The 13,893-nt window shown below is 39.7% G+C and overlaps 1 pseudogene; it reads right to left on the bottom strand.

Moving 5' to 3' along the window:
• Positions 1-13,893, bottom strand: part of LOC143398231 (thyroid receptor-interacting protein 11-like) — a 32,428-nt pseudogene that overhangs the window by 5,703 nt on the left and 12,832 nt on the right.

Raw genomic sequence — 13,893 nt, 5'->3', positions numbered from 1 at the left:
TTCCAAATTTTCCAAGGAGTCTCCATACTGCTTTCCAGATTTGCTGCACCAATTTGCAGTCCCACCAGCAATGTAAGAGTTTGACTTTCCCCCCATATGTTTTCCAAAACTTTTTGTTGTTGGTATTCTTGATAGCTGCCATTCTGACTGCAGTGAGATGGTATCTTAGTTTTGATTTGCATTTCTCTAATTGCTAGAGATGGTAAACATTTGTATATATATTGTTGATTGATTATATATCCTCTTCTGAGAAGTGTCTGTTTAGTTTCTTGGCCCACTTATTTTTTGGGTTATTTGATTTTTTTGGTGTTAAGGTTTCTGAGTGCTTTATATACCCTAGAGATTAGTGCCCTATCTGATGTGCTTGTGGTAAAGAGTTGTGCTCATTTTGTAGGCTCTCTGTTCACCTCACTAATTGTTATTTTTGCTAATTTTGCTGAGAAGAAGCCTTTTGAATTGAATCCATCTCATTTATTGATACTTTTAAAAAAATATTGTGCTATAGTATTCTTATTCAGGAAGTTGGGGCCTAATCCTATAAGATGGAGGTTTTGGCCTACTTTTTCTTCCATTAGGAATAAGGTCTCTGGTTTAATTCCTAGGTCCTTGAAACACTTTGAGTTGAGTTCTGTGCATGGTGAGAGATAGTGGTTTAATTTCATTTTGTTCCATATGGATTTCCAGTTTTCCCAGCATCGTTTGTTGAAGTGGCTATCTTTTCTCCAATGTATGTTTTTGGTGCCTTTATCTAATATTAGATTACTGTAATTATTTGGGTTATTCTCTGTGTTCTCTGTTCTTTATCATTGGTCTACAGGTCTATTTTTGTGCCAATACCATGCTCTTTTTGTTACTATTGCTCTGTACAATAGTTTAAGGTCTGGAATAGTAATGCCACCAGCTTCATTTTTGTTGCTAAGGATTGCTTGGCTATTCTGGGTCTCTTATTTTTCTATATGAATTTCATGTCTGCATTTTTTATTTCTGTGGAACATCATTGGAATTTTGATTGGGATGGTATTGAACCTGTATATTGAACCTGCTTTCTGTAGTATGGTCATTTTGACAATATTAATTCTGCTACCCAAGAAGATAGGAGATCTTTCTAACTTCTAAGATCTTTTTCAACTTCTTTATTAGTGTTTTGTACTTTTCATTGGTGAGGTCTTTTCTGCTTTTGTTTGATTGATTTCCAAGTTTGTTTGTTTGTTTTTTCTTTTTTGAAGCTATTGTGAATGGTATAGTTGTCTAATTTCTCTTTCAGTTGATTCATAATTGGTGTATATGGATGCAATTGATTTATGGTGTTATTTTTATATCCTGATAATTTTCTGAATTTATGAGTTTTATAACATTTCTGGTGGAGATTTTGAGTTCTAATAATATCTCAGTAAATGTAGAATAAGCATTTGACAAAACATAGCATCCAAGACACTAGGAAAAATACTTATTGTAGGAAATATACTTATTGTAGGAAAATACTTCAACATTATAAAAGCTATATATGTTAAACCCAAGGCTAGTATCATCCTAAATAGGAGAAAACTGAAAGCATTCCTTCTAAAAAAATGGAATAAGACAGGATGCCCTCTCTCACCACTTCTATTCAACAAATGTCCTTGAAACCCTACCCAGAGCATTAGGCAAAAAAAGGAAGAAAGAAAGAAGAAATTAAATGATTCAAGTAGGAAAAACAAGGGCTCAAACTTATGAACAATTCTTAATACATGCAAATGGCAACCAAAGCCAAAATGAAGAAAGAACCTCAAATTGAAGGTCAATGTAGTCTTGTAAGATCATTCATTAAGACCTTGTAAAAACAGGAGTAGGTGTCTCACTGATTCTTTCAGTGAAAGAGAACTGATAATCTAAAGTTTGGTCCTCTCAGATTCTATCTGTTAAAATTAAGTCCACTAGGGATAGGGTTGTGGCTCAGTGCTAGAGCACTTGCCTCACATGTGTGAGGCACTGGGTTCAATTCTCAGCACCACATATAAATAAATGAATGAAATAAACTTCCATCAACAACTAAAAAAATATTTTAAAAAATAGTCTTCTAAGAAGTTTAAATGATCTTGCCTTCCTACCATGATCATTCAGGAACCCAGAGTAGGGAGAATCATCTCAGAGACATTTGTGGTTTGGTACCTGCTATGTGGAATACATTTAAAACTTGTGAGACATCCATGAATCTTTAATGTAATTGCTATATAAAAACAGCACTGTTTGAGTTAAAGTGAGCAAAAATAATACACAAGGGAACAATGATTTTTGGATCCCAAACTGCTAGTTGTGATGTGAGGGGAAAAAGTCTAAGATGCTCTCAGATCCTCAGGCCCTAGAGAACTTGTACCTACCTCCAGCTGTATGATTCAACAGTAATGTTGCTGCCCCTTTGAAGGTATTTCACAGATGTGATTATGGTCCTCAATCGACTGAACTTAATATGGGGAGATTGGCCAGGTGGGCCTTATGCAATCAGGTGGGCTTCTTAAAATTGCTCTCTGGGTGGTGGTGGAAGTCAGGGACTGTAAACTATTCTTTTTCCATGGAGAAAGACCTGCAGGCAGCCTCCAGCAGCAGAGATGTGGCAAGAGAACACAGCAATAAATTACACCAGCAGCCAATGGACTTGGAAAATGATCTTGATCTGGGTTGAGATCCTTACTCTGACCAACACCTTGGCTGCATTCCAAGGAGGCCCAAAGCAGGAAACCCAGTTATTCTGGGTCTGTACTTGGAAACCATGGACACAATAAACTGGTGATGTTTTAAGCTACTAATTTCTGGTAGTTACACAGGGCAATCAGACTGAGAAAATACTCAGCAAAAACCCATCATTCCCCATGGGACAAAGAAGGATTACTCAGAGCTCCAGATGACTAAACCAGAAACCATGAAGAAACATTTCTAGGCAGTGGCCTGGATCTACTGCGTGGGCTGCACAATCATTTGATGGGTTTTGAGGTGATGCAGACCAGGGACAGTCATGGTTTCCCCACTTCAATCCTTTCCTGTAAGAGACTCTGTGGGGGTTGTTCTATTTCTGCCCTAGGGTTGTAAGTGGGCAAGGGAGGGGCAAGGAGCCAGTCCCTTTTGTCCCCAGGTCTTCAAATGAGGAAGAACCTTACCAAAAATCCTCATCTGCATCCAGAAGTCACTCAGATGACCTTGAGACTCTGGAGGCTTGGGAAGGTGAATATCATTTTCAAGCAGGAAGAATGTACATGTTTTGTGGCTGGAGATCTGACTCTGATGGTTTCATAGTCCATCCCCATATTTAACATCCCTCTCATTGATACATGGTCTCTGTCCCATCTTGGGGCCCTGGGTGGCCTGTGTGACTGCTCTGGTGTGAAAGAAATGCTGAGTGATGTCTGATGTTGGTTTGAGAAGACTGAGGTTTTGCCAGCTTCTTTGGCCTTTCTCCATTTTCAGCCCTGCAAAAAGCCCCTTCACTGAGTTCACATTGTGGAGAGGTCACATAGGAACACTAGAGAGAGAAAAAAGACACCAAGCTTCCAGTCACTCTGATCCTTCTTAGTCCAGGATGAGACTTGGGAGCAAAGGAGACTTTACGAAGATCTGGCCCCAGCCACTATCTGATACAGCCACAGAGAGAGAATAAAGACAGCCTTGCTTACCATGTTAGGCCTCATGTTCATGAGAAAAATCAGCCATCCTTATTTTTTTAAACAATTAAAGATAAGGACAATCAATCAAGCAAACATTACCCAAGAGGATTTCCAACATAGCAGAAACATGGAAACAGCTAACAACCTAGCCTCTAAATTGAAATTATCTTTAGGTACTCAAAAAAACATGGAGGACAAATGAACTTTGTTGGGATCTATTATGATGAAAACCTGAGCTCTGAGGACAGACAAAGAATACCCTTTGCTTCATGGATCCATTAAGATAAAGGACTTCAACTGACTTATCCATTCCTTAAGTACTTACTCACAAAACCATACTTCTTTCCTGTGCTGGTTCCCCCCCAACCAAAGTGCATCATTATGGGTTTTCTGAGGGTAGAATTTTTTGCATCCTGGGGAAAACCATAGCAAGTTTCCTAAATTGAGAAAAATAAATAAGGCCTGAAACAATTGTGCTTATATTGGCATTCTGAAAATTGAAATAGTCTGAGAAAAGTCATGTCAAAAGCAAGAGTACTTTTGTGCATGTAAGATATTAAAACAAGTGACCACAAAATCTGATTCAAACTCTAAGCTTTGATGAACGCTAGGCAGTTAAGAAATGCTCAAAAGTAGTAAAGGAGAAAACATATGTATTTGTGTTTTGCCTGCACACACAAGTAATAAAGATTAACTTAGTGTTTGGACCTCATATGGTTTTCTTGTATGGCACTGCCCACAATGCACACTGGCCTTCCCCTCTTCAGTTGTTGCTATATGATGGGAGGCAATCTGTCTATGCTTTGTCTGCTAAATGAACTTGGTACTCACAAACCACAGGGAACATTCAATGAAGGGTAAGTGAAAAGTCTTTACACGTTAACAAAATTACAGAAATGTTTGTATTGCTAACCAAACTACTCCCCAAGTAGATAGAGCTCTGAGTGTGTTGATCTCTTTTGTCCTTCTCTCTCTTTTTTTGTCTTTCTCTGAATAAAATCCATATATATATATATATATATATATATATATATATACATACACACACACACACACACACACACATATACATACACACACACACACATATACATACACACACACACACACACACACACACATACACTTGTAAATCACATTTCCCCTTTCTTTCCCTGCTTGGTCTCTTACTCACATGCCCTTTCCCTTTGGGTTCTCCAGGGCCTGCTCTCACCCTAGCCTACCTGGGACCTGCAGGAGGTGCTGTGATAATCCAGAGAAAAAGAGGAAGGGACAGGAAAGAAGATCCAGAGAAATGGTTCAAAAGGAGCCTTCCCTTGCATTGCTGGGGTTCAAGCCTCAGGATTTGGACTCTGACAGCAGATTCCAGCCTCTGACAGTCTGACTCCAACTGCTGACAATGCTACTTGCTTCCAGGGAGAAGACAAATCTACACATTATAACCAACCAGTAATTATGAGCACTAATGATGGTTATTTAGAAGGACTGAGAACAAAGAGGAGTGGTGTGCAAGCAGGTGTACTCTACACCTCTGGCCCTGCTGAGCAGCATTTGCATCCAACAGCCAGGATCCATGATCCTTCATCACTAACCCTGTCAATCATATGATGTCTCCAGGACTCAGGTATTTCTGACTCCAACAGAAAGGTCAGATTTTAATGTCATTTCTAATCTTAAAATCATGAGGCTTATTAAATCTTCCTGCTTTTCTGAATATTAAATATTCATTCTACATAATGTGCTTTTACAAATCTCATATAAAATTTAAAACTATATTATTCAAATTGTTCTGATTCTTAAAATTGCCTTCAATAGCATATTTTCTCAAGCAGAATATATAATGAAAACTTACCAAATAAGGTAGGTGGGACAATTATGTTTAAAGTCTAAAGGATATGTCATATGGCTTCAAATCTATTCAGAATACAGTTATTATATATACTCCCATTGAAGCAATTGTGCATTACCATGCATTCTGGGATTAACTAAACAATTCTCAACAAAATTGATTATGTTGAAGTTAAATTTCACACATTTGAATATTAAATATGAGAAATTAAGAATAACAGCAATTTAAAATGATGTCTATGAAGATGCATTGATCAGCCATTTTAAAATGAATGTTCTATAATTCATTTTAGGCAAGTCAACATTCTGCATGTAGATTTGCACAGTGGAGATTTTGTATCTTAGTAACATCTTGGCTAGAAGTCAACTTTAATTAGCATTGTCAAGTTCTTAATAAATTGTCATAAAGTATTTCATCTTATAATCAATTTTAAAGGAGTAGCAGAGGTCCACTAAGTTGCCTATAGTCAAAAAAAAATCAGAATTATCCATCTTTTCCCTATGACAATTCATCAAGAAAAATTCTGTGTCAACTCTTACCCAAAGCACCTCATAATTTGACATTTATGACCTTTGATTTGATGGCTGAATCCTTCTTTAGTTATAATCAGGAGAAATTTAACACAAAGAAAAGTCTCTGTGGAAATGGTATTGATCCCAATGTCCAACTCAACAAGTGATGTGGTCTCATTATTTAGATTCCATTCCAGAAAAGACATGGGTGTGTAAAAGTAGAAGTTAGAATGAAAAATAGCCATTGTTCAAAACCTGGAAGCACCCTACAGAGTGGAAGCAGTAATTCAGAGGTTGAGAACCCCCAGCTTAAGAGATAAGATCCACATTGATGTTCTGGTTCAGGCAGTTGAGGAGGCTGTGGCCAGATTACTGTCTAAAGAAGGGTTTGATTTTCAGTGTCTGCTTCACACTAAATTGACTTCCCTTCATCTACAGTATTGTGTGCATGCTTGTTTGTTTCTTAGCATCCCGTCCCAGTATTATTATCAGAAAAGAACCCTAGACTTATTACACAGAATAATGATTAAAACTAATGATCAACCATGCCAGGAAGATTCTGAGATGTGTCACCAGAGCATCTTGACTATGGAAGACGTCAGAGTGAATTAACAATGGAAGCCTTCATGAAAATATATTATTTACCCAACAATTTAAGAAAAACAAGAAAACCTTGACACTCAGCCCCTCCACTGTTGCTCACTCAGTGGTTGGCCAAACAAGCTTTTCTTATAAATGAACTGGAGAGTAGATAGGAAACAGCTCAAAAAAATCCCCAAAGTTGTAAAAATTAAAATTTATATCTAACAATAAAAGAAAAAAAAAGTAGGCCAGAGCTCCAGCATCCCCACAACCATTAACAATGACAAAAATGTTCCACACAGAAAACTTTTTCTTCAATATACTCTCATTACAAAAAAAGAATTTGAAGAATCTTAGAGAAATATCTATTTTAATATTATTTGATAAAAAAAATCAAGACAAGGTGATAATTTAAAAATGGGGAAACAATGTGAAGTCACAACAGAAAGTATCTGCTACTAGGTTAGCATGAGGGATGAAAATTTACCTTGGAGTTTTCAGAAAAGCAAACAGGAAGCAAAGAATTGCCTTTTCTGTTAACAAAGGAGAAAGAGGATGAAGAAAAAGAGACTGTTCAGCTGAGCATAGACCCAAAAAGAAAAATTTTCCAGTGTGATAGGTGGGGAGTATATGATATGACAAACTTCATTGTCAAAAGACCTGTCTGGAAGTGATACCCCATGACAATGCATTTATTCACCAAGCTGGAAACTGCCCTTTACCTAAGAAATCCTTCACCAGAGCAACCATTATCCAATGTTTTCACCTTCCCCATGAAAGAAATCCCAAGCTGGCAATCAATCTGGGGTTTGAGAAAAAGCATGACTTAATACTGAGCTCCCTGGTAAAGGTTTTACATGATTTTTCCTTGTATACTAATCAGAAAAAGGCAAATCTTATTGTTGTCCTAAATGAATGGGTACTAGAATTCAGTAAGTCTTGGAAAGGTTAAATGGCCCCAAATGCCAGAAGTATGGAGAAGCCCTTTGTTGAATCCAACCTATTAACCATGGTGTCATCTACATGTTCAGTTTTATAATTAATAGTTTCTGATTCCACATCAGAAACACAAAAGATTTTAAATATTTTGGTAAACTTAATATTGTAAACATTTTTGGTAGAATATATAGAAAAACCTACTTTTATTAGTTTCAGGGAAATAAATTCTTTCTCTGTCCATTTTGGTGATTATTGAACTGAAATCAGGAGGATATTCTAAGGTCTTTTTCTCACCTGGGCTCTTCCTCACCCTAAGTCAGGTGGGAACAAGTGACATCATTTGGGAAGAAAAACCTTTCCAGAGTAACACACTTCACTTGGCCCCTGCCTGCTGGAAATGGAGAAGTTCTTTTGGAATTCTGCCCTGGAAAGTCTGTGACTCAAAGGAAGCTCCACACACATCCTGCTGTCATTGCTCCAAGTTTAATTTTATAAGTAGCTACTGTTAGTTCATCTGCCCATGGTGACACATTGAAATTCTCTCTAGTTAAGCCCCAATCCCCACAGCAGGACTGTGACTGAGCTTTCTGAAGTCAGGAAAGCAACTTTTATTCTCTCTGTCTAATCTGACCCAGCAGCACCTGGGAGAACTTTGCCACTGAACTTCCCTCCCCACCACTTACTTATTTACTTATTTTTATTTTATTTATTCCAAGACATGTTCAAACCAAGTTGTTGAGGCTGACCTCAAACCTACCATCAACTTGCCTCAGCCTCCCACATTGCTGGAATTTCTGTCAAGTGCTACCATGCCTGGCAGTCCTCATGGTTTTAAAGCCCGTATTCTAGACGATAAATTTCAATCTTCTCTAAAAGAAGTAAAATTATTTTTTATTTAAAAGTCACATTAATACAAATTCAGCCAATCTCACTGTGCCAAACTGCATCAAAGACAAGCTGCTACATCCCCAGATGAGGGTTGACACTATGTTACACCTTCCTTCAGCTAACAACCAGTATTCCTGAATTTTGCAGTAAAAATCAGACTAGTGTGTTCTCAGACCTTCTCCCTGTGCTTACTTTCAAACTCATCTAAACCAGAGGAAGGGAGATGTTCCTCTTTCCACCTTGCCTCCATCTGTCATTCAGACCAGCCTAGTGACCCTCCAAACTTTTCTTCTCAAAGACTTGATTTTGAAATGAGCTCCTTGTCTCCCTCAGCTTATAGCAGCAGCCCCTTCTCCTGAGAGCTCAGGGAATTCAGATAGCCCCACATCTTGCCCATCTCACCACTCTTTTCTGTTTTCAAATTTATTGTAATGGCACAGTGGTGCACACTTGTAACCCCAACAGCTCAGGAGGCTGAGGTAGGAGGATAATAAGTTGAAAGCCATCCTCATCTACTTAGCAAGGCCCTAAGCAACTTAGCAAGATCCTGTCTCAAAATAAAATTTAAAAAAAAAAAAGACTGAGGATGTGGTTCAGTGGTAAGTGTCCCAGGGATAAATCCTTAATACAAAAAAAAAAGTATTATAAATTGAAAATTTACATTGTACATATTTATGGGCTACAATATGGCTTATGAACACAATATGGAATATAAATTACCTCACATATACATTACCTCAAATACTTATTATTTTGATGAAACATTGGAAACTTACTCTTAATATTGTTTATCTCAAAATTATTTACTATTTGTATCATGCTACATAATAGAGTTATATAAAAACTCTATATCCCTCCTGAGATTCTGAGCACTTTGACCTTCATACCTCCACATCTATGTCCTCTAGTCTCTGTAATCACCATTCCATTCTCTGCTTATTTGAGTTGGGTTGCTTTATATTCCATAAATGAGATATCGTCATATTTATATTTCTATGTCTGGCTTATGTCACTTAACATAATGCCCTATGCATTTATCCACATTGTCATGATGTCACTATTTCCAGCTTTTATGGTTGAATAATGTTTCATTATAGATATATATCACATTTTATTTTTCTGTTCATCTATTGATAGACACGGATTATTGTCATGTCTTGGATGTTGTGAATAGTGTCACAATCAACGAAAGCAGATATTTCTTCATATAAATTTTATTCCCTATGTGTGTGTAACCAGAAGTGGGATTTCTGTATCATGTGGTAGATCTATTTTTAGTTTTTTGAGGAACATTTATAAAATTTTTTATAGTGTTTATACTAACTTACATTCCCACCTCTCATCCAAACTTTCTGCAGGGCTACACATGTGAAGATGTCAGATTAACTTTCTCTTCCCTTTCTCAATGAATAAAATTTAACAATATACAAGTGCCCCTCTTCTGTTCATGGAACAACTTGAAGCTTGAGCTCCATCTGCCTTCTTAGAAACTTGGGAGTTCTGATTTAGGAAGAAGTGTGTTACATGTATGCACATGTGTGGGTAAATACATAAGCACATTGATGCCAAACAGCAGTACATTTATCTGAATATTACAATTCTTATACTGACAAAAACATACACTCTACATACTTAAAAGGGAACATATTTTATATCCAGAGGAGGATAGGTTGGGAATGGATGACCAATGAGACATCTACTGAAATTTAAAGAATTTACCATTCCAGGTTTACTGTATAATGCTCACAGTTTTCCATAGATATTTGAAGGTTAGATTGTAGGCCTGTCCTGTGCCATTGTGCTTCCTAACTTATGAGATGAGCAGCTTATTCTGCTATGTGCTTACATCATGCCGTGCTTCCTGTTATAGAGGAGAAAAACAAGGGGTTCTTAGTTCTTACATTAGAACATCCAGAATCCTAAGAAAAATGAACATTTTGTCTTTATACATCAGTTATCTCAGGTATCTCATTAAAGCAATGGAAACCTGACTCATAGAATGGAAGATTTCTTATTTTAAAATTGGGTGAAGGTTCTGTTCTGCCAGGAAAGTCTTCTCTCTTATGTCTTCTTCCAGAAAAACAAAATTAGCAATTGTGTGATCTACTATCCACTGCAATCAACAAGAAATGGCTTCGAACCTGAAAGAGCCTTATATTTTATGGAAGTTGAATTCTTGTCCATTCTGATTTTTTGCCTCAGAATCTTCTGCCTGTACTTCTTGCTTATGGTATCTTGAACCTGGTGATACTACTGGTATTTCTCAGAGGCTAACAAATACCAACTACAATTTTTTTCAGTATCTGTAAAATATCCTCTCATTCCCAACTCTTGTCTGGATTCAGTGCTCCACAGAAAAATTCTGAGCTCTTCCCGTTATTTAATATCCATCTTTACAAAATTCTACATTTCCACTCCTATAGCAAGGCTGATGTGTGAAATTGACAGAAAGCACTAGTTGAACCTGATAATCAGGACACTATCAGGCACTGGTTTCACTCATCCAACAGGCCTTTTTTGGACCACCTTTGTGGCAGGGGCTGTGACACTCCAGTGAAATCTCTTCCTCCAGAGTTTGCCCAAGAACCCCAGGCATTGTTGCAGAGGGTTTTCTGTCTGAGAGCCTAGTGTCAGGCGAAGAGGAGAAACCATCAGATTCAGCCTGACTGGCTAGATAGTTCTGCACCAGCAGGTCAATGGAAGGGACTGTTGGACTACTGGGCCCAGAGATTTCTGGACTAGACCTGGTGAATAGAGGTGGCAGCAGTAGCAGCAGAAGGAGCAGCAGCTGCCGCCAATGTGGGGCATGGCTGGTGCAGAGGGGGCACTGATTTGGAAGCTCCCTTGCTCTCTTGCTCCTTCCCTCTGTCACCCATGTTGAGTGACTCCCTCACAGCTGCCCTCACTAGAAGGCAATGGGACGACCCACATGCCCTAGATTTCCTTCTGCCCTGGCCACAGAAATCTCCTTGATTGGCTTTCTAGGAATGGAGGAGCAGCCCGCCTGAGTTCCTGGGACATTGTCCAGCTTAAAGTTCCCATAACAGGCTGAGCTGTGAGCTGCTTTTTAGATGTCCACAGGGGCCACTCCCTGGAGATGCAAGGAACCTAGGCAAGTTCGCTGACTTGCCCAACTCTCAGAAGAGCCATGACCAGGAGAAGCAGGACTGAAAGGCAGCTGTGGTGATCTTAATGTCCTCCATATGCACACAAGCCCTCAAGCCCTCCCAGGTTCACTGCACCTGCAGAGCCTCCAGTGCTGGATCTGGGATAAGGGATTGCAGGGCGCTCTGCCTGTCTGGTACCACCAATCGCCGACGGCGCCGCCTAGTGGTACTGCAGGTTGGTGCTGGCAGGCAAGTGGCAGCTGCTGCATCCAGGGCCCTGGAAGGAGCAGGAGTGCCCAGAGGGCACATTGGACAGGCCACCAGCAGCACCACGCTCCACTTCCAGGGGCTGAAGAAGTTGGGGCCGCATGTGTTGAAAAGAACATGCCCTCATGGGGTTCGGTCCCAAGGTCTCCCCTCCTGACATGATCACAGAGCTCCTGCTGGGCTTGGATCTTCCTGGGATGCCACCAGGAGGGAAAGCTTTTCTGCTGGCTGGCCCACGGTGACGTCATGATGCTGTCAGTCCGCCTGTCCCTGACACCAGCAGATATCTGTAGAGCGACCAGGATGGCATAGCAGTCACCAAGTGGGTCCCTTGACACACAAGGCCCAGGGAGACCCACAGGGGACACAAACAAGTGCACTCTCCTGCCAGAGCCTAGAATCTCCAGGCCTCTGACTTGGATAAGGATGGATGCCGGACGCTTCCACCCTGAATGCCAAACACGCCCCTGCTCTGCAGTCATTTCGTAGGAGCATGGTTAAAACACTCAGGCATTTCCTAGAGAAGAATCGAAACCAGCCTGAGAGGATTTTGAGTGGAGTGCATGTTGAGATGTTTGAGGAAAGTGAATGTCTGCAAACTCATGTCCTTGGCATGATCCCTTATATGGGTTGCAGAAAATTGGACCAGATCACCTGGAGGGATCATGGTTCAGTGAGCCTTCTTGTTGTTCTTCTTTTCTTTTTTTCTTTTCTGGTACCACACATTGTATCCAGGGTTAGCTGTCCACTGAGTGTGGGGTGTTACTCTGCCTCTTCTCGAAGGAGAAAGGATGCTCCCAATTATTCCAGGTCGTGAAATCAAAGGAGAACCTGCACTGGGATTTAGTACCTTTCTGAGGCATGATTTCTGGCTCTATGTCCAATTAGGTGGCCTAACACTAGTTGTTCAGCAGGGAAGTCAAATTCAGGCCAACTGGCTAGATTTTTCTGCCTCTGCAGGTCAATGGAAGGGACTGTTGGACATTCGGGCCCAAACTACACCTGATGCAGGTCAGCAGTAGCAGCAGCAGCAGCAGCAGCAGCAACCTCTGCCACCTCAGCTGCTCTCCCCAAAGTGGGGCCTGTCTGGTGCAGAGTGTCCACTGCACAGGAAGCTCCCTTGCTCTCTTGCTCCTTCCCTCTGTCACCCATGTTCAGGGACTCCCTGCTGCCCTCCCTAGAAAGCAAGGGGCCCACCCACCTGCCCTTCACCTTCACTCGGCCACTAGGGCTGGTGCTCCAGTGTTTGTTTGTAGCACCTTTCTGAGGCAGGCTCTTTGGCTGTATATAAAATTAGGTTGCCTAATACTAGTTGTCAGCTTGGAAATCCAATTCCATGTGCGCTCAGCAACATATAGGCAATGACAAAAGAGAGCTGGTCCTCGGTACTGCCTTTTCTCTCTTTCCTCTGTTTAGCTTTTGTACCTTTGATGTTTCTTTGATAAAATGAGGAAGATCCTGTGGGTGTCTGCATCACTTACGAGAGCTTAATCACATACCGTGCCCCTACAAATCAATAAGGAGAAACAAACAGCCTACAAAAATGGGAAAACCCAGTATCAGCTGTTTATAAAAGATGACATACCAAAAATTAAGTAATACAAGTCATATTAGAGTAATCCAAAGAAAACATAAAGTACATGTGTGTGTTTGCCTATCAAATACAAAGAATAAAGAGAGTGAGAAAATCTAATGTCAACAGTGTTGGAAAATTGAATTCTCAAGCTCTGATAATTGCAATACAAAATTGTCATACCTCTTCTGCAGAGAAGTTTTAGAAAATATGCCAAAATTTAAAGTGCATGCCTACATTTAGCTCAAGAATTTCAATTTAAATAAGTCATCCATTGTTTCTGTGGCTAATTTTTTACTTTGACACTGAAGTTGTCCACTGTAATCATTTTACATGCATATATAAAATATATTTTACTAGGATTTTTTGGGGGTGTATTTGTACACAATGTCTTTAGTTTATTGATTTATTTTTATGTGGTGCTGAAGATCAAACCCAAGGCCTCTTCTATGCCAGCTGAGCACTCTACCGCTGAGCTATAACCCCAGTCTCTCCAGTGTTTTGTTTCTTAAAAATACTTTTACATATCTGTATACATATT

Source organism: Callospermophilus lateralis, chromosome 4, assembly GCF_048772815.1.
Source record: "Callospermophilus lateralis isolate mCalLat2 chromosome 4, mCalLat2.hap1, whole genome shotgun sequence".
Lineage (NCBI taxonomy): Eukaryota > Metazoa > Chordata > Mammalia > Rodentia > Sciuridae > Callospermophilus > Callospermophilus lateralis.
Note: the sequence above shows the minus strand (reverse complement) of the source record. Positions and strands in the feature narration are given on the sequence as shown.